The sequence below is a fragment of the Meriones unguiculatus genome, chromosome X (genome assembly GCF_030254825.1).
Source record: "Meriones unguiculatus strain TT.TT164.6M chromosome X, Bangor_MerUng_6.1, whole genome shotgun sequence".
NCBI lineage: Eukaryota > Metazoa > Chordata > Mammalia > Rodentia > Muridae > Meriones > Meriones unguiculatus.
In genome coordinates this window covers 143239986-143262843 of record NC_083369.1, presented here as the reverse complement: position 1 = coordinate 143262843, position 22858 = coordinate 143239986, and positions in this window count along the sequence as shown.

The following is a 22858-nucleotide window of genomic DNA, read 5'->3' as shown; positions in this document are numbered from 1 at the left end:
AAAGTCGAACAAAATGGGATATAGTTCATTTTTCACCCATAGAGCACAATGGCTTAGAGCTCTGCACTTCCTTTTTCTGGGAGCCAGGGCACAAATACAATGTGGTCAACTCAAATGAATCCTAACAAAAAAACCATATTTACATAATGATTTCCTACTAACTTATAAAATATGTTAGGCACTTCAGAGCATCTAGAAAGACATTTCCAAAAAAAAAAAAAAAAATACTTGGCATTTCAAACACACAAACACAGGGTGTGGGTAAGAAAGGAGGAATAACATACATACAAAATACAATAGTTAGAAAAAAAAAACAAAAAAACACATGTCATCTTCACGTGACCTATCTGGTTCCGGACTTCCTCCTGCTAGGTCCTTTAACCTACTGAACAATTAGCCCGAGTGTGGCTCCTGTGGTCTTAGTAGAAGCGGCCTAAACAAAGTCACTTCTAGAAGACTTGTCTACAATTTTATTTTATTTTTAAAGACGATTGGATACATACGTGATTTCCTATATCTACTTTATCCTGTGTCGGCAATCTCTACAGCTAGATGTCCAGATTTAACCAAAAGTGTCTGTAGGGGTAGGGGGAATGGTTGAGAGGAGCTTTTTCACGTTATATAGACAGGCCTTCTAGAGCGGCGGGTAAGCCTTTGCCAGTGTTTCCCACTAGTCACATGTGGTTGTCACATCCCAGCTTCTCTCGGGTAGAAGGAGAGCTTGCGGCCCGATGAGGTGGTTTCTCCTGTGGCTGTGCGGATCTCTGCTCACCCTCCTCCCGGCTGACAGGCCTCTGTTCGCCTAGGTCTGAGGGACTGTCCCTGGGAAAGTGCCCTCCCAGCGACGGCTGAGTGTTCCTGATGTTCTGGCACAGACCCACTAACTCAGGCTGCAGGGTCAACCTTGGTCTTTGAGCGGCAGCCATTCTTTCCTCCATGCTATGCCCTGCCACCTCAGACGTCCTTGAAGGCCTGGCTGGGAGCTTTGGCGGGGGTGGGGGGGTGGGAAAGGGGGGGGGGGCGGAAAGTTGCTGCAGGATGGCAGCTTGGCCGGTTCAGTGGCTGCTACAAGGGCTTGGACTATTCCTGAACACCGTCCCTCACCCCCGATTAACCCAGCATAAGCCTGAGGCCTTCGAGGGTCGGGGTGGGGGGAGCAGGGAAAGGAGGTAGCACTCTGTAGCTCGATGTGGATGCGGTCTCTTTTTTTTTTTTTTTTTTTTTAAGACAGGGTTTCTCTGTATAATAGTCCTGGCTGTCCTGAACTCCCTTTGTAGACCAGATTGACCTTGAACTCACAGAGATCCACCTGCCTCTGCTTCCAGAGTGCTGGGATTAAGGGTCCAGCCAGAATCATATTTTTAAAAATTATGATTGATTTCTCTTCATGAAGGAAACTGATTTCATAAGATATACTGAGATCTACTAAGTAACTCACTCGATTTAAGTTCATTTAATGCCACCTCTCTAGGGAACTCGTTTGCACAAATTTAATGAATGAGAGTGGAAGAGATGGCACCCACATGGCAGTTTACAACCATCTGTAACCCTAGTTCCGAGTGATCCAATGTCTCTTTTGGCCTCTATGGACAACAGGCACATACATGGTATACAGACATATATGCAGGCACAAAGCTCATACACATAAAAAATAAAAATAGGCCTGGGTGGTGGTGGTGCTTTAATCCCAGGATGTGAAACAGGCAGGTGGATCTCTGTGAGTTCTAGGCCAGCCTGGTCTACAGAGGGAGTTCCAGGTCAGCCAGGGCTATGTAGAGAGACCCTGCCTCAAAAGTAAATAAATAAATAAATAGAATTCAACCAATACTTGAGATGAGATTCCCTACCTATAAGTCCCATTTTCTAAAAGCATCAAGCTGATTGTCCCAGGAAATAAAGAACAGATAGGTGCTGCCTAGAACACAGAGTTCATTCACGTGTTTTGAAATTCAAAGCTCATTTTCTTGATGTCTTTTCAGCATTACACAGTACATAAAACCCAGCCTCTTTCAATTAAAGCATTTTAGATTACAAAGATTTTTTTGTTTTGTTTTGTTTTGTTTTTAATATGCAGGTCTTGTGGCTAGGCTAGAAAGGAGGTGCTCCTTGTAAAGAGAGAGAGAGAAAAAAAAAGACACCATTTACTCCCTTTTAGACTCAGTTACAGGGAAAGAAAATGCAGCCTGCAAGACAGGGCCCAAATTCCAACGGTCCCAATCTCCTTGCTCCAGTTTGAAATCCTAGGGCAAGAAGTATGATTGCTGCATTGCTGAGAAAGCACAGGACTGGAGGAGAAGAGGTCTAGATCCTGCTCTTTTGGAAGACGGGAGATTAACATCTGCAGTTTGCTACCAGGTCATAGAAGACAACCCTTTATGGCCTACCTGATGCAATCTTGGACAGATGCAGAGGGAGAAATGGAACTCCTCCTGGGTTGAACACTTAACTAAGCCATTCAATTATACTATTTACCTACAACGACATTTGAAATCATGGATCCAACTGAAGTTAATAAATTGGACTTGAGACCTATGCATCCCATTCCCAGCCCACAGCTCAGCCTCCATCCCCAGCGGCCTGTGGTCACCCTGGACAGACAAATGAGACCTCTATTACCCAGAACTGAATGCAGGGTGCCTCTAGGCAAGCCCAGTAGCAGTGAGATACATCCTGCCCTCTGTATGCTTCATCTCCTCCAGACCACAGCCCTACCTGCATTCCAAGAGCCCTGCAGCTATCAGGGACCACCAGCTCAGCCTCCATCCCTGGAGGCCTGTGGCCACCCAGGATAGAAAGAGGCCTATGGTCATCAGGGACCACCAGAGATAAACTGCACCTGCTCTCCGGTAGTCCATTTTCTGGCCCACAACTCACCCTCATTACCTAAGGCCTCATTACCTGAGGCCTGCCAATACCAGAGGCAACCAGATGGCTAAGGGCCAGTGTAAGAACAGAAACAAGAGCCAGGGAAATATGGGGCCACGAGCACCCAGCTATCATAGTATAGCAATCCCAGGATATCATAACACAGCTGAAGCACAAGAAAATGACCTTAAATCCAATCTTATAAAGATGATTGAAGTCTTTAGAGAAGAAATGGATTAATCCTCTAAAAAAATAGGAAAATGCAATAAAAAAGTAGAGGCCTTTAAAGAGGAAATGAATAAATCCCTTAAAGAAATACAGTTAAACACAAACAGGTAAAGGAAATGAATAAAACTGGTCAAGAACTGAAAATGGAAATAGAAGCAATAAAGAAAACACAAAATGAGGTCATCCTGGAGATGGAAAACCTAGGGAAAAGAACGGGAACAACAGACGTAAGCATCATCAACAGAATACAAGAGATGGAAGAGAGAATCTCAGGTGTATGTTGATGATTATTAGTAATTAATGTTGATTTATCTTTTAGTTAAGCAGCAGTTATTCCTAAACCAACTGTACACCCAAATCACCACACAGAGACTAGGATTTATTTAGTTAACCTAGAGCACAATGCTGGGCAATAGTTACTCCATCCTAAACCTCCAAGCCCACATAGCTTCCTCTCATTCAGATTTCCCACATTGCTTTTTAAATCATATCTTGGGTCTGGTTCATTTCTCCTAATGTTTACTGATCTTCTCCACTCTCATCTCTCCTCCCACTCGCTTCTTTCTCCTGCCCTCCAGACCAAGATATCCATCCTATTCTCTCCATTGCGCAACATTGGCTGGTTGTTTTTACTGGCAATACAGAGAAAAAAAATCGTAGCATGTGTACACAAATTTAAGACAGGTGATATTTAGAATAAGCATCACAATGCAATGTCCAGCATGAAATCAGATAGTGGGGTAGAGCAATCAGCATTTGAATGAATAAGTGTAAATTGTATACATTCCACAAGAACATTATACCAGCAAGCATAGAACATATGACAGAAGAAATTGACACATCAGCTAAAGAAAATGTTAAATCTACAAATTCTGGATACAAAACATCCAGGAAATCTGGGATACTATGAAAAAAAAAAAAACTAACCATACCACTTGTAGGCATATACCCAAAAGATGTTCCAGCATACAACAAGGACACCTGCTCAGTTATGTTCATAGCAGCTTTATCTGTAATAGCTAGTAACTGGCAACAACCCAGATGTCTCTCAACCAAAAAAAAAAAAAAAATGGGTAAAGGAACTGTTACATTTACACAATGGAATACTATTCACTTATTAAAAACAAGGAAATCATGAAATTTGCAAGCAAATGGATAGATGCAGAAAAGATCATCCTGAGTGACATAACCCAGACCCCAAAAGACACTGATGGATATAAGCCATAAAGTACAGGATAACCAGGCTACAATCCACAGACCCAAAGAAGTCAAGGAGGGCCCAAGGGAGGAGGCTTGAATCTCACTCAGAAGAGGAAATAAAATAGACATCTGAAGTAGATGAAGGGAGGGAACTGGGAGGGAGAAGGGATGGGGAATGTATGGGTTTGGGGATCAGGTGTGGGGAGGACAAAGGTGGGGTTGTGGTAGAGGACCAAGAGAGAGGATGAAAATTGGTCGCAGGGGGCCATCTCTGGACAGAGGAGGCTCCTGGGAGTCTATGGTGGTGACCCCTAGCACTAAGGTTTAAGGAGCCTGAAGTCACCACCTCCTGTAGCCAGGTGGGACTTCCAGTAGAGGTAGGAGGACACCTACCCACCCATAAAACCTTCTACTGAAATTTTGTCCTGCCTTCAAAAAGTGTAGGGATAAAGATGGAGCAAAGACTGAGGGAATGGCCAACCAATGACTGGCCCAACTTGAGTCCCACCCCATGGGAAAGAGGTAAACCTTGACACCATTAATGAAACCCTGATATGCTTGCAGATAGGAGCGTAGCATAACTGTCTTCTGAGAGGCTTCATCCAGCAGCTGATGGAAACAGAAACAAAGACCCATAGTCAAACAGTAGGCTGAGCTCAGTAACTTTTGTGGAAGAGTGTGAGGAAGTATTGAGGGATCTGGAGAGGGCAAGGACACAACAAGAAGACCTACAGAGTCAAGTAACCTGGGTCCATGGGGGCTCACAGAGACTAAACCACCAGCCAAAAAGCATGTGTGGACTAGACCTAGATCTCCCCTACACATATGTAGCAGCTACGCAGATTGTTCTTTATGTGGGTTCCCTAACAACTGGAGCAAGGACTGTCTCTGAATCTGTTGCCTGCCACTGGATCCTTTCCCCCTACCTGGGCTGCCTTGTCTAGCCTCAGGGAGAGAGGATGTACTTAGTCCTGCTGTGACTTGAAATGCCAGGGTGGACTGATACCCCTTGGTGGTGGTGGGGCTCTCCTCTGAGAAAAAGAGAGGGGGGAATGGGAGGAGGGGACATGAGGGAGGGACTGGGAGGAGAGACGGAGGGGCTGGGATCAGGTTGTAAGGTGAATAAATAAATTAAAAAAAATTTAAATGGCTTTTTTTATATGCACTTCCTCCCTCCTTTTATATAGAGGCAGGCACAAATAAGGAAATTTTAGAGTAGAAGGAAAGGAGAAAGCAAGAAACATTTTCTTCAGACAACCAAGTACATCCAGAGGAAATCAGAATGCATTCCACTGTGTGTCTTATATTCTCCTCCATCTTCTTTCCCCCTCAGCAAAGGCATTGCTCGCTACTGATTTCACAAAACTCCAAGTCCTACTGTGCTTGTGACTTTTGGTCTCCGTTGGACATCACCATGTGCTTTCTATATACTCTCCATCTCCCCAGTTAAAGCTGGCCACACACTGGAGTAGCACACTGGCCAGGAATATGGCCACTGTGATTACAGATTTGGTTCTACCTCCTTATAGTTAGTCCAATATTTGCTTACTGTATCTTGAATGTCATCTGCTGTTATTCAACAAATTCAACCTCTTTTGCTCACTTCCTGGCTCCCTCATGTTGGCACAGTAACTAACTCTGGTCATTGTATCATAAGTGTGAATTGTAGGTGGAAGCATTTAAATGATATCAGCTTTCCTGAGTTCATTTTTCTTTTAGTGCAGGAGCTGGCAAAGTCTGACATACTGGTTGAGCTACAGACTCAGGTTTTAATCACTGCGGTGGGCAGGGCTCCTAGATAAACGCTGTAAAAGACACATGGTTTTGAAAGGAAACCCATCTTTGTTGTTTGGAGTTGTTATGGCAGCACAATCTGTCTAGCCTATATATAGGATGGGTGTTTTAAAAGAAAAAAAAAATGACTGGCCTGAGAAGATATTTTCACTCCCTCTCTCCTCCCTTAAGACAGGGTCTCACTATGTAGCTTTGACTGGCCTAAAACTCACTACAAAGACTAGTCTGGTTTGGAACTCACAGAGCTCATTTTAGCCTGCCTCTCCCTCTCCAGTGCTGGGATTAAAGGCATGGGCCACCACACCCAGCTGGATGGTGCTTTCTTTTAATAGTTCATTCTCTTTACATGTAAAAGAAGTAACTACAACTAGGAACACAAAGGAAGCAAAATTTAAGAAAATTAGATCCATGGGGGCATTGGAAACATTTTGAAATATTTTCTGTTTCTTTCTTGAAATACTTAAAAATATAAATAAGCAAAATCAAAATGAATCTAAAATATTCCTATGATTCCCCTACTCAGAGATCGTCAGCCAATTTGGAGGAGAAAAATCCATTCAATCTTATATTTACACACTATATTAATTACTTTTTAGTTGTGGTGATTAAAAACACTATAACCAAGAGCCTTTAATCCCAGCAGCAGGCAGACCTTTGTGACTTCAAGGCCAGCCTGGTCTACAAAGTAAGCCCAGGATAGCCAATGGTACAGAGAAGCCCTGTCCCAAAAACCAAACAAACAAAAACAAGCAAGCAAACAAGCAAACAAACAAACAAACAAACAAAACCCCACCATAACCAAAGGCAATTTATGGAAGAAGGTTTATTTCCATTTATGAGTCCAATGTCATCAAAATCCATCATGGCACGAAATCATGGCAGTAAATGGCAGGCATGGTGCTAGGAGCAGGAAACTGAAAGATCACATCTTAAATCACAAAAAGAAGCAGAGCAACCAAACTAAAAATAGGGCCCAAATATAAACTCTCAAAGTCCACCCCAAGTGATGTACATCTTCCAGAAAGGCTGTACCTTCCTCTAACTTCCCAAACACCACCAACAACTTAAGACAAAATGTTCAACTACCCGAGCCTATGTAGGACATTCTCATTCCAATGATAATGTTCTACTCCCTGGCCTGCACAGGTTTATGACCATATCATAATGCAAACTGTATTTAATCCAACCTTAAAAGTCTCCACAGTCCTTTACAGTCTCAATACCATCAAAAAATTCAAAGTCTGAGACCCAGGATAGTCTCTTAAATGTAACTCCTTGTAAAACAAAAAAAGTGAATTGCATATTTCCAATATACTGTAACACAAAATATGCATTAACATCTCAAAAGGGACGAATGGGGACATAATGAGGAAATACTGGATCAAAGCAAGACCAAAACATAGCAGGACAAATACCAAGTCCTGTAGCTTCATGTCTGGTGTCTGGGACTTTAGTTTTAAAGCGCTTAAATGGTTCTGCCCCTCTAGCTGTTAACATACAGTTTTCTTGTGAACTACTTGTACTCTCTTTATGCAACTTTCTTTGGCAGATGCTTTACAACTTTGGCACCTCCAACATCTTGATATCTCCACTGCTTCACTTTCACCCTTCATACAAGGGCCTCTCATGGCCTCCTGTCCTCTTGGGGTCTTCATGCAGTGATGCCCATGCCACATACTGCCTGGTCTCTGTGGATTTCTGAAGCTACAAGAAAGAATTCGCAATCCCATTCCACATGCACCCTTCCTATCTCCAAAGTGAGCACCGTGTTCCACTGCGCTAATCTCCTTGACAATTACAGCCTTTTTTTTTTTTATAGCTTTTGCTATCACATTAAGCTCTACTGTTTTTGCTATCACATTAGGCTCCTACTGTTCTTTTTTTCTCCAAACTATACATTTCGTATTTTTTCTGCTCCACTTGCTACTCTTTATTACAGATCTGAATATGTGTTATCACTAACAACAATAGCACAGATTCAAACCACTGCACATGTGTAGACAGTCTTAACTCTTCCTTTTTTTCAAGGAATTGTTTTTTTATTGTGCCCACTTGCTTTTCTTTTCTTGTGGCGCTGAACCCATGGTGTCATGCAAGTTGAGCAAAGGCGCTACCACTGGACTATATTCCCAGCACTATTCTGCCCTTTTCTTCTTTTTCTCTTTTTCCATTTTTATGTATTTGTACATATGTGTATGCATGTTTACACGTGTATAGATACACATATAAATTGCTCTTCCACTTTTTTTTTGTCAAGGGAGGATGTCTCATTTCAACCCAGAGCTTGGTACAGTTAGTCTTGTAAGCCAGCTTGTTCTGGGGAATCCCTTGTCTCTAAGGCTGGAATTACAGGCGGGCTGCTTCCACCCACCTGGCATTTACATGGTTTCTAGGGAACTGGACTCTAGTCTTTACACTTTCATGTTTTCTGCATATGTTCAGGTCTGGTGCAGGTGGTCACTACTGCTGTGTTTCCATGACTGTAATCGCCATGCTGTAATCAGAAGAGAGCATTTCAAAGAACTGCTCCAAATCCTCCAACTCTGACAGTCTTTCCACCCTATCTTCTGCCATGTTCCCTGGGCCTTGGAGGGGGCAATATAAATTATCTGCTGAGCATTCAACAGTTGGTACTTTGACAAATTAAAGGTCTCTGCTTTAACCATTTCCTACTAGAAAAAGAGACTTCTCTTACCAGGGAAGTGTTAGTCTCTGAATTCCAATAGAAGCACTTAAAAGGCACTTTGAGGACAAGTCCATTTAGCAAAACCTCAGTATCAGATTTCACCCTCAAGCCTCTGACCTCCCCAGCTATATAGGCTTTTGACCAGTTTTCCGGTGCCAGACACGTATTTCCTCCCCTGGATCAGGCCTCAAATCTGATAAGAAAGTGATTGGTTACTGTGATGGCTATTCTTAGTTGTCAACTTGACTACATCTAATCAATATCTTTGAGGTAGGAAAACATCCCTTTATTTCAGCTCTTATGAGCTGGGAAAATTCATGCCTTTATTTCAGATTTTTTGAGCTTTGGAAAAAACATGCCTTTATTCCAGATCTTGAGAAAGGAAGAGACACCTTTAATCCAGATCTAATCTTGGCCACGTCTTCTGCTGGAAGCCTATGAAAGGACGTGAAAGAAGGAAGCATTTGCTTTTTGCCTGCTTGTTCTCATCTCACTAGCAAGCCCATTCCTTCACTGTCTTTAGAGCCTACCTACTTCTTCAGGATTCCAGCATATACTGAAGACCAGCTGAGACATCCAGCCTCGTGGACTGAGCAAGTACTTGGACTTTTGGACTTTCCATTCATAGCCAGCCACTGTTTCATTAATTGGACCAACTGCAGCCCTGTAAGTCTTTCTGATAAATCCCCTTTCTATAGAGAAATTCATTCTATAAGTTCTGATACTCTAGACAACCCTGACTAATAGTTACCCACAGAATAGTCTTACCATTATTGTACTAGTAGCAATCTCTTGCCTGCCAGGTTGTAATATATCCAGGGTCCACAGCTGGGAAAGACTGCTAATGACTTTTCTTTCTAGAAGACTGGAGAGCATCTTTCAGCACTATGAATGCTAGCTTTTCCAAAGTATGCCTACCTTATCTTTTTGAGGCAGGATGTCTCACTGAAGCTGGAGTTCACCTTTACCCCGAACCTGATTGGCCAGTAAGCCTCCCAAATCTGCCAGTCTCTGTCCCCTAATGGTGGGGCTACAGATGTATAGCAGCACGCAGTTTCACATGTGTACTGGAGATCTCAACTCAAGTCCTGAGGCTTGTGCATCAAGCAATGCACTTGAATCGCTGAGCCAATTCCATCATCCCCTTTTGTACATTTTACTGAAAGTATTTCTGCATAAAAGTTGTCTTAGATAAATAGAATGCTGGCTGAAATTATATAACTTAATCATTTCATTCTGTTGTTTCGGTAGTTGGACAGAGAGTTTCCAGTTACTTTGCATAAATGCTAGTTGAATTTAGCATTATTATTTTAGGATGCATTACCACAAAAGAATTAACCTTAAAATGCATGAACTTTTTTTCAAGTTGACAAATATTGATAAATTGTTTTTGAAATTAGTCATTTCAGACCACATTGTAATGTATCATTTAAATTTTTTATTTTTTATTTATGTGTATATGTGTCTGGCTCTATGTGTGGGTGCCCTTGAATGTCAGAAAAGGGCACTGGGTCAGTCATTGTGAGCCACCTGATAAGGATGCTGGAAACCAAACTTACGTAGTCTGAAAGAGCGGAAAATGTTCTCAACAACTGAGACATCTCTCCAGCTCCATGTGTCATGTTTTACCATGACAAATTAGAGGCTAAGATAACAGATCAATTTCTTCAGTAATCCCTTTTCTGTGTTCCAGACAGGGTTGTCAAGACAAAAGTGATTACTGACTCTAAAATCATTTAAAACTCCAGGGAGGGTAACATGAAATTGGTGGGTTTTTGTTGTTGTTTTGTTTTTGTTTGTTGACAGGATCTCTCTGTGTAGCCCTGACTGTCCTGAAACTCACTCTGTGGACCAGGCTGGTCCAATTCAGAGATTCACCTGCCTCTGCCTCTCTGGTGCTGGGATTAAAGGTGTGTGCTACTGCTCTGGGCTAACTTGGTGCTTTTTTGCCATCTTGGATCGGATTGTATGCTTAGTTGGTGATTTTATTTCCCTATGTGAACTATTTTCATACAAAAAGTATTTTTTACAAACAAGTGATATGTCTATCAATAGGGAAATATAAGTTAAATTTGTATGCATATGTGTTTAGTGTAGTGTGTGAGTATATGTACATGTGGGTACATGTACATGCCTTCAGGTGGAGAGGCCAGGGGTTGATGTGAAGTGTCTTCCTTGGTGGCTCTCCACTTTATTTTTCAAGAAAAGGTCTCTCACTGATGGATCGTACTGTCTGGCTAGTGAACTCTGGAAATCTGCTTGTCTCTGTCACCCGCTACTTCTGTACTACTAGGGTTACAGACACTTGTCACCACCATGGCTTTGTGTGTGTGGGGGGGGGGGGCGGTGAGGATCCAACTCAGGTTCTAAAGTTTGTGCAGTGTCATGTGTAAGGACATGGATCTTACTGGGTCAATGAGGGAATGAAGAAAGAAGGGAAAACACAGACTTACAGAGCTATAACATCAGGATCAGATAGTCCGGGCTTTCATCTTGAGAAAGCAAAGCACCCTAGAACCTCAACATATTCAGTGTAAGCATTTGGACAGAAAGGCAGGTCATTGTATACACCTGGACAACGAGGCAGAGTTTTTACATACAGATAAATGAGGGAAGGTTTACTTAGCTAGCTAATCCAGGAAGGAGTAGTCTCTGTAGGGAAACAGTCTTTAGGCTGTCAACATCCAAGGAGAGAAAGCTACAGTGGACATTTTCTGCATACACTACCAACATCCACACTTGGACCATTATAAGACTTTGCCATTCCTCCATGGATATGAAGTTCTGGGAGCTTTGACATGCCTGGCTCCTGTTAACACATATATTTACTCAGGATTTCACTCACTCAGAGCTTTCTCTGTTTCTAAAAGTGCAGCAAGTATTTTACCCACAGAGCCCTCTTTTTAGCTGTGCAAGCCAAGTTTATAAAGAGACTTTCTTTTAGCTATATAACTTATACTGAATTTACATCTACATCTCAGGTTTGGAGAAGGACTTTTGCCAATGTTAGTAAAGTTAACATTCACCTTAAAACATTAGATAGAAAATAATTTCTGAGAAGGGGTAGCAGAAGAGAAAACTTTATATAAGTTCTATCTCTTCATAAAGACAATATAATATAAATAACAACAACATCAAAAGAAGGTATTTCCTAGTACATCAAGACTGGGTCATAGAGATGGCTTAGCAGCTAAGAGTACTTACTGCTCTTGCAGAGGACTGGAGTTTGGTCTCTAGTACCCATGTCTGGTACCTTACAGCCATCAGGAACTCCAGATCCAGAGATCTGACACACTCATATGCCATCACACACAATGTGGAGGTCAGAGGATAACTTGCTGGAATGAGTTCTCTCCTTCCAACAAGATGATTCTGGGAAATTCAGACCATAACTTAGGATTATCAACAAGCACCTTTATCCACTGAGCCATCTCACTGGCCTTATTCTTAAAATATTGCATAAAGGGCAGGGGATGTTAGAGAAATGGCTCAGAGCTGCATACTGCATAATCACGAGGACTGGTATCCAGATCCCAGCACAGCATGTAACAATTGACTGACAATATGCCTTGTCTTAGTTACATTTCTATTGCTGTGAAGAGACACCAAGGGAACTTATATAAGAAAGCATTCAAATGGGGGGTTGCTTATAGTTTCAGAGGGTGAGTCCATGACCATAATGGCAGGAAGCAAGGGGGCAATCAGGCAGGAATGGCGCTGGATGCAATAGCTGAGAGCTTACATATGATCTGCAAGTTGGAGGCAGAGAGAGGGCTAACTGGGAATGGCATGGGCTTTTGAAACCTTAAAGCTTACCCCTCAGTGACACAATTCTTCCAACAAAGCCACACCTCTCAACCCTTTTAAAACAGTTCCTCCAACTGGAGGCCACACATTCAAATATATGAGCTTGTGGGGTCCATTCTCTTTCAAATGACAACATGTCTGCAAGTTCTGAGGGAAGCAGGGATTGGGGGGTTGCTGGGGCTGCTGGCCTTTTGTCTAGTTCAGTACCATAACCCAAGGTTCAGAGAGAGAGAGAGAGAGACCCTGTCTCAAAAGAATAGGCAGAGAATGATGGAGGACACCTGATGCTCTCTTCTAGCCCTTGTGTATGCATACTCATACATGTGTGCATGCACACACACCCAAATAAAAATTTAAATGCTACATAAACTAATTATTTCTTCAGTAAAGTTTCCACAAAGGAAATAAGGTATTATTTTCATAGCATCACTTCAGGACTGGAGATGATTCAATCAGTAAAGTGCTTGCCCTGTAAGCATAAGGACCTCAGCTAGATTCCCAGAACCCATGTAAAAAGCTGGGTATTGTTAGCAATATCCCTGGCCTCTGTTTATAAATGCCTAAGGCACCACTACCTCCAAATTGTGACAATATGGGTCAAAAAGAGGATAATCCCTTTGTGCCTAGCATTAAAAAAAAATTAAGGATGATGCTCCCATAACAGATGGGCTAATAAGAACAAACCATTAACACATTATTTTGACCATAGTTTCAAAATGTGACACAAGAATCTTCTAACTGAAGATCCAAAGACATTGGCTAAACCATCCATCCTTCTACTTAAGTTTAATGCAGCAGGGACAGTCTTTTAGGACTGTGATTAGAGAGAGAGAGAGAGAGAGAGAGAGAGAGAAAGCATGGCCAAATGGTTACACATGGGAACCTGTAAGGTTCTGTCCTGTCCAGATTCTTCTTGGTCCCACAGTTATAGCATTTTTTTTCCCTCCTGAGTATGAGGCAGGACCCTTTCTGGAATGGGATCTGAGAGTGTTCCACAAGCATCTTTATCTACTGAGATATCTCTACTGGCCTTATTTTTAAAACACTGCACAAGGGGCAGGGGATGTTAGGGAAATGGCTCAGAGGTACTTGTTGCAAATCAAACAAGATAGGCCAGATCCTTTATTTATGGCCAGCTCTTAACACAGAAAAGCAGTGAGAATGAGAGTAAACCTTTAGCTATTATGGTTGGTCTCAGGGGGTGAGAGCTGGTTTCTACATGTTTTAGGGAAAATTGTATCTAATAATTTTGGCGATAAGTTTTGACAAAAATAACCTGTTTGTTTTTGTTTTTGAGACAGAGTCTCACTCTGTAGCCTTGGTTGGCCTAAAACTCTGTATGCAGACCAGGTTGGCCTCAGACTCCCAGATATCCACCTGCCTCTTCCCTGAGCGACAGGATTAAAGGCATCTGCTACCATACTGTGCTCACAAATTTTTTAAAATTTATTTATTTATTCACTTTATATCCTGATGCAGTGCTCCGCTCCTTCCAGTCCCGCCCATACACCCCTTCCCAAAGAATTCTTATATTCTGTATATTTTTTACCTTTTAAAAGATTTATGTGTATGAATGTTTTGCTAACATGTATGTATGTTTACCATGTGCACATCTGGTGCCCACGAAGTTCTAAAGAGGGTGTCAGATTCCCTGGAATTGCGGATGGTTATGAGACTTCATGTGCGTGATAGGAATTGGATTTGGGTCCTCTGCAAGTACAAGTGTTCTAAACCACTTACCCAGCCCTGTAGCATCTATATTTTCACTGTTAGACTGAATCTTTCCTCCTACCATGACAACAATTCTTTGACTTTGAGACTTAAAGGAAAACCCTGCAAAGGAAGGGGGTGGAATCTAAACTGGCACATTCCTTTCACTACAGGGATTTCTTATATGCTTGTGTTAAAAAGATAATCTACCAATATCTGAGAAAGAGTGGTGAGAAGTTTGTGTGAGGGCTAGAGTGATGGCTCAGAAGAGCACTGGTTGCTCTTCCAAAGGTCCTGAGTTCAAGTCCCAGAAACCACATGGCTTACAACCACCTATAATGAGATCTGGTGCCCTCTTCTGGTGTATAGGTATACATGCAGGCAAAACAGTATGCATAATAAACAAACAAACAAATAAATAAATAATCTTAAAAAATGGTGTGAAACTTTTTCCTCCTTCATTCTAGTTATTCAATTAGGATGCTTTCAGCTGTGAAATAACACTGTCCAACTTTTAAAAAGGGCACATTCAACAGGAAGTTCATTTGTCCAACCTAAAAAGACTAGAAGGCCATAGTCCTAGCCTAAACGGTGTCATCAGACTCCCGGGATCTTTGCATCCCTGCATGTAGCCATCTTATGCAATTTCTTTTGTCTATTGCCTGATTGATGGTTTCAGTTATACAAAAGGGCTATGAAAAGACAAGTAGGAGGACTGAAAATGTGGCTCAATTGATACAGTGCTTGATTTGCACAACTCCCTGGATACCCCCCTCTCTCTCACTGTGTGTGTGTGTGTGTGTGTGTGTGTGTGTGTGTGTGTGCACGCATGCACATGCATTCATGTGTGTGAGTACAGGCAAATATGTGACACAGCACAGGTATGAGAACACTGCATGCTGGTTCTTACCTTCCACCTTGTTAGAGACAGCTGTTACCTACTATATCTGCCAGACTATCTGGTCAAAGATTGCAGGGAATTTCCTGTACCTTCCTCCCATCTAGCTGTGAGAGCACTGGGATTACTGGTGAATTGGACTGCATGCACTCAGCTTTCGATGTATGTTGAGGATTCAAGCTCAGGTTCTCATGCTTGCATTAGAAGCATTTTACCTGCTGAGCCATCTCCCCAGCCCTGCCCTGAACAAGCCTTGTTTTCATGACAGAAAATCATTTTAGGAGCCTCTAGGGATAATGCTGCCAAAAAGCTCTTTTGGCAAGCTGGGTAACATGGCAGGGTTACCGGGAGAGGGAGAAGGAGGAGAGGGGAGAGGGAGAGGGAGAGGGAGAGGGAGAGGGAGAGGGAGAGGGAGAGGGAGAGGGAGAGGGAGAGGGAGAGGGAGAGGGGGAGGGGGAGGGGGAGGAGGAGGGGGAGGGGGAGGGGGAGGGCAGGGGAGGGGGAGGGGCAGGGGGAGGGGGAGAGAGAGAGATATTTGTATATTTTAAATTTCTGCATAGGAAGCACATACTGTAGAAAAGAAAACACTGTTTTGTGTTATTCCTATTTTGAGAGACTGTTTCACAGTTAAAAAAAATTACTTTAAACTTGGTTGTTGATGGCACATGCCTGTAATCCCAGCAGCAGGGAGGCTGACGAAGGGAGACTTCCTTGAGTCTAGCCAAGCTGGGCTACATAAGAGCTAGTCTCCCAGCAAAACACAACCAAAGCAAAAACTGCAGTATAATGACAAGAGTGCCAGGAGTTCAATGCAGCTATGTCTTCTGTACATTTTCTGTTTGGAGCTTTCAGAAACACAGTCCAGGGCTAGAGCTAACAGTTCAGGAGTGGAGCACTTGCCCAGCATTCACGAGACCCTAAACCATCTCCAGCATCACACATCCACTCATACACCTACAGCCACACAATCATCCATACCGCCCCCTCCCCCAACTATTCATCATGATCTGGTTCCCTGAACGTTGTGCTATTGCTTTCTGGGTTTCCCCGAGGTGATCTTTGCCCAGACCTTCCGCTCCATCTCTGGAGCCTTATTGGCTGGTGAATGGCTGCTGTTTCTTAGACATGGCAGTGTGGCTGTGCTAAGGAGAAGTAACCAGAAAACCTTTGATTTCTGAATGTGAGTAGAGGTTAGAGCTAAACTTTGGACTTAGAATATGACTTTCCTCTTTTTACACTTGAATATTTAGAATAATACATTGAAATTGTATGCCAATCTAATAAGGACTACAAAACAATTCAATAGGAATTATATACTATTCTAAAAGCAGGTACTTGCTAGCCAGCTTGAGAACCCAAGTTAAAACCCAAGCACTCAAGCTGGGTGGTGATGGCATACACCTTTGATTCCCAGCACTCAGGAGACAGAGGCCAGTAGATCTCTGAGTTTGAGGCCAACCTGGGCTACAGAGTGAGTTCCAGAATGTCCAGGGTTACACAGAGAAACCCTGTCTTTGAAAAAAAAAGAAAGAAAGAAAGAAAAAAATAAACCAATCAAACAACCCCCCTCCCCAAACCCCAGGACACATATAAAAAGCCAGGTGGTACATGGCCTGTGCCCCCAGTACCAACTGGGGTGGAGACTGGAAGGTTGCTAGGGCTTCCTGACCTTCAACCTAGCTCCAGATCCAGTGAGACATCCTGTTTCAAGTGGAGAATGGAGAAAGGTAGAGCAGGAAAGTCAATATACTCCTCTGGAATCTGTATATGCACGAGCATGCGCATTGACACACGGAGAACACAAGCACACAGGAAAAGAAAAAAATGTTGATGCTGGAAACACATAAAGAAAAAGTAAAAAAGCAGAGATAATCAGCGGTGTAGTTTTGTAAAGACACTGTTTATAAATGAATTGATTTAGTGTTTTGAGACTCTGTAGCGCAAGGTGGCCTTGAATTTTCTGATGATCATCCTGCTTCAGCTTCTTACATGTTAAAATGACAGACGTGAGCTACTATGCCCATCAAAGCTGGTTTTTGGTCAAAAATGATTTTTTTGTGAAAGCTGGGCGGTGGTGGCAGTGGCAGCGCATACTTTAATCCCAGCACTCAGGAGCCAGAGGCAGGTGGATCTCTGAGTTTGAGGCCAGCCTGGTCTACAGAGTGAGTCGAGGACAGCCAGGGCTACATACTGCCTCGAACCCCCACCACTCAAAAAAAAAAAAAATCTTTGAAAAAGATTCCTGATTTCAAATTATTTTTTATCAGTTTAAAACATTAATTAAGTATGAAACTTACTCAAATACAAGTGTAAATTTTTCATCATTTTAATGACGAAAATAAAGCCAGGCAGTGGTGGCACTTACTGCCAGCACTCAGGAATCAGAGGCATGTAGATCTCTGTGAGTTTGAGGCCAGCCTGGTCTACAGAGTGAGTTCTAGGACAGGCAAGACTACATAGACAAACTCTGTCTTGAAAAATGAAAAAAAAAAAAAAGATGAAAATAAGGGTTAAGCTGGGTGCAGTGGTGCATGCCTGTAATCCTAGCACTCAAGGAAGTAGAGGCAGGAGGATAGCTGTGAGTTCAAGACCAACTTGGTCTACAAAGTGAGTCCGGGAGAGGACATGCCACAAAGACAATCCCTGTCTTGAAAAACCAAAAACAAAGAAAGAAAAGAAAAGAAAAAAAGCTGTGGGGGGAAGTGAGCACCTTTGTCTGCTGAGTTGTCTTGCCAGCCCTAACTTGTCAATATTTCACCAGTTTAACCTACAGGCCTTTAAAAACAGAACAGGTAAATTTTTTTTTTCTTGCAGTGAACTGGCATGTTTGAAGCTTATTCTCTGATGATTCCTGGGTGAAGTTAACAAATTCATTCTAAGAAAATATTGAGGTTTGAACTTCAACTGGAAGGATGAGGGGATGTCTTTATATTTGTTCTAATTTGTTTTTTGAGACAGGGTTTTTCTGTGTAGTCTTGGTTGTCCTGCACTCACTTTGTAGTCCAGGCTGGCCTGGAACTCACAGAAATCAGCCTGCCTGTGCCTCCATCAGTACTGGGTTTACAGGCATGTGCCACTGTGCTTGGCTCCTTTTCCTGAAAATTTTGTTTAAAATATTTTCAAACATTTTTCTTCTTTTTGGGAGCGGGGGGTTTAAGACAGGGTTTCTCTTTGTAGCCTTGGCTGTTCTGCAATCACTTTGTAGACCAGGCTGGCCTCAAACTCAGAGATCCACCTACTTCTGCCTCCTGAGTGCTGAGATCAAAGGCATGCACCACCATCACCAGGATTCCAAAGATTTGTTTTTTAAGGCTCATTTTAAATTGTGTGTGTAGGTACCCACATTGACCAGAGCCTCTACAGTGGACCTTACAGGCAGCTTTGAGTCATCTAACATAGATCCTCAAAATGACACTCAGGTCCTCTGGAAGAGTATCACTGGCTCTTAACTACTGAGCCATCTCTCTAGGTCCTTAAAATGAATTCATTTTTTCTTTCAAATTTTGAGACAGGGTCTTATTATGTAGACCAAGTTAGCCGTGAACTGAAGTGATCCGCCCGTCTTGACATCCGAAACCTGAGTGCTAGGGTTAAAGGCATATAGCACCACACCCAGATAAAAATAAATTATCAGTCCATAAAGACTAATATTAGATAATTCACAAATAGAGGTATTAAGGTTTAAAATCTAAGGAAAAAAAAACCATTTCTACTAAGAACCTTTCAATCATGGCACATGAAAAGAAAAATCTCAAGCCTGCTAACCTATGCAGTTTAGGAAACCCTGTTTTTATAAAAATAAAAAGTTAAGGATAAAAATAAGTCAAAACATATGAGATACATAACCATTTCATTGTATTACTGAATCAAAAAAAAAAAAAAAGAGAGAGAAAATAGTAGTTGTCACCTAGGCAAATAAGAATTTTCTCCAGAGTTAAGAAACTACTAATATTTATTCTTTCCACAAAAGCCTTATATATCCTATTTAACCCAGCCGTCTTTTCTATTCACCCAATTTTTTTTTTTCAATGCAGTTTATTCAGGAACATTGAACAATCCTCGGACCCCGGGGAAAGCCAGCCCACAGCTTAAATAGCCTCTGGGTAGCCAACCCAGGCGTGCCACGGGGGCAATGCAGATAGGTCCACATACATGGAAGCAAGCCAGATCCTCGGCCTTAGCCAAATGTGGAGTTGTTCGTGACAGAGAGCACTCACCATCGGGAAGGTGGAAGGCGGAAACCAGCTCGATCTTTAAGGCATAGCATTCCGCAGCTCTCTACAGTGATGCAGCCATGATCATTCAGGCCTTTACAGCCATTGAAGCAGGACATTCTCCCCAAGCATGGTTGGATACCATAAAAAGCTAAAATGATACGCTCAGGATGCGAGGCTAAGCACTGCACTCAGGGTCAGCCGCTTTGGACCCAGAGAAGAGCATGTCTGATTGCATGCGGGTTGATGCCCCAGGTCCCGCCTCTGAGAAAAAGGTATTGGACGGGTCTGATGCTCTTTGGGTGGATGACACCTAAATGAACATCTGTACAAAGTCCCAATTTATTTCTAATATCAGAGATCAGACCTCTACTCTTGCCTGATGCGTCTATTCACCCAATTTTGGGTCCTCTTCTTTATCTTATTTTTTTAGATTGATTTATTTATTATGTATACAATGTTCTGTCTGCATGTACACCTGTATCCCAGAAGAGGGCACCAGATCTTATTATGGCTGTGAGCCACCATGTGGTTGCTGGGAATTGAACTCAGGACTCTGAAGAACAGACAGTGCTCTTTAACCTCTGAGCCATCTCTCCAGCCCTTGTGTCCTCTCTTAAAAAAAAAAAAAAAGTATACACACACACACACACACACAGAATGTAATTTGTGCTGCCCATATACACTGCACCCTTGCTTGATTTCTCATGTTCCATGACTCATCTGTTCAGTATCTTCAGTAAAAGGGTGTGGCCCTCCACTGCAGTGAGGATGGCCTGCCAGGGGCCACAACCTTAAGAAAAACTGACTCTCCTCTCCTAGCAGATAGCAACTGCCACTAGCTCCATAGCTGGGGTGGAGGAGGGTGGGGCTTTGCATTCTTGATTTCTTATGTTCCATGATATTCGGTATCTTAACTGTTCATTATCTTCAGTAATAGAGTCTTACTTTCAAGTTCTGAAGTATAACCCAGAGTGTTGGCAATAGCCTGTAATTTTTTTTTTTTGAAGAGGGGGTGTGTCTTTGGGACCTCACTGGCCAACAACCCCAAAAGTGTTAACTGCTTTCTGGCACTGTACATTTTATTTGTTAGTTGTCTAATTATAAGGTGATTCCACTTCAACTTTTTATATATTTTTGTATGTATATATTTTAGGAAGCTTGTACAGTAGCTTTCTGTATGACTTCCTCAAAATACTTTTCTTTGTTATCTCTCCCATTTTCCCTCCTCTACTTTGCCCTCTCAGCACCCACCCTTTTTTGCCCTTCCAGTTTCATTATTACAGTTTGACCCTTTATACCACTGTGTTCTTGTACCCTTTCCTTGAAATCAGATACACTGATTATTGAAACAGAATTATAGATCTACATATAAATCCACCCTATGATAGTCATCCACTTTTTGACAAAAAAGCCAAAGTACATACTGGAGAAAAGACAGCATCTTCAACAAATGGTCCTGATCCAACTGGATCACTACATGATGTAGAAGAAAGAAACTTGATCTTTTTCTCTTACCCTACAAAAACTCAATTCTAAACGGATCAGGAATCTTAGCATGAGAACTGCTACCATGAATCTGATAGAGACATAGGAAGGAACTTTTTGAACAGGTCCCCAAAAGCACAAATAGGAAAATACATGTTAGTTTAGACTTAAGCATTAAAATAATAAATCATAAAACTGTTAAAATAAAATATATTAGTAAAATCTTGGAATGGGGAAGACTTTCAAAACATATCAGCAAAGGTGAAAGAGACATAGGCAAAGAGTGATGGACAGTAATATGTTTATAAATATATAAATATATATTCATACATACACATATAATATCTATCTCTCTATATAACATAAAGATAAGCAGTATAATAAAATGAAATTGAGGGAAAGTAGTAAGATAATCCCTCCCATGAAAAACTGGGAAAAGGGGCCTGGGGAGATTGTTCAGTGGTTAAAGTCCTTACTACACAAGCAACAGGCATGTGGATGGTTAGGCGTTAGGTTCCCTGCTGACTGGGCATGGCACCAGCTCTTGGAAGGTTGAGACACAGGATCCTTTGAGAAACCAGCTAGCTATTGGCAAGCTCTAAGTTCAACTGAAAGACCTTGACTCAATTAATAAGGTAGCAGGAAATCAAGGTTGAGTTCTGACATCAGTCCCAGGCCATCACACACGTGAGTACACACACATACGCACACTGCACACACAGCAGTTTCCAAATACTTAATTGAATGTATGTATATGTCACACACATATATCCTTTAAAACTGAAAATGAGAAAAGGATATGTTTAAAAAAACATGCAGACAGATAAACACATTTTAAACTACTGATTTTTTTCTAATCTAAAATGCAGTTAAAGATGCCATTTTTTGTATCTGCCTACCAGAAAAAATAATATAACAATATATATATATTTACATAAAACTCTGCTCAGACTTCAAGATACCTAGGTTTCCTCTAATTTTTTTTTCTGAAATTCTACATTTTATACAATCATAGATATAAACAGCTATTTCCAGGATGTTCCTAATCCCTTTACTTAATGTACTGGCTAACTTTGTCAACATGACACAAGGTAAAGTCATCTAGAAGGAGGGAACCACAAGTAAGCAAATGCCTCCGTAAGATGGGGCTGTTTGCAGCACTGTAAAGCATTTTCTCAATTACTGATCAATGGGGGAGTGTCCAGCCCACCGTGGGTGGTGTCATCATCCTGGGGTCTAATAAAAAAAGCAGGGTGAGCAGGCCATGTGAAGCAAGCCGGTAGGCAGCATACCTCCATGGCCCCTGCATCCGTTCCTGCTTCCAGGTTCCAGCCCTGCTTGAGTTCCTGTCCTGACCATCGATGATGAACAGCAAGATGGAAGTACAAACATAATAAACCCTTCCCTCCTCAACTTATTTTGGTCATAGTGCTTCACCGCAGCAATAGTAACCCAAACTAAGGCACTTATAAAATTATAAAATTATAAATAATAGAAATTGTTTAAATTGTGTCATATTTAATACAGCAGTATATTCCCATTGAAATAACATTAGAATATTATGTGGATATAACATGAGGAAGTACTTAATATAATGCCACGTTGAAAACAGAGCTTACTAGTTTATGTATATCCTTCTTCAATAAATCACTATTTTCAGGCAGGTGTAGTGGTATACACTTGTAATTCCAGCCCTAGGGAAGGCAAAGGCAGGTGGATCTCTGTGAGTTCAAGGCCAGGTTGGTCTACAAAGTGAATCCAGAACAGCCAGGGATACATAGAGAAAACTTGTCTCAAAAACAAGAGAAAAATCACTATTTTCATTAACCTGTCTTCTATAATGTACTTGTATCTTTATTTTTAGTATGAAAATATTTTTCTACAAAAGACTCCCAAACTACATTATTCTATAGAATAGTTTCAATTCTATATTTTCCAAACAAACTCCTGATTACTTACCTTTTTTTG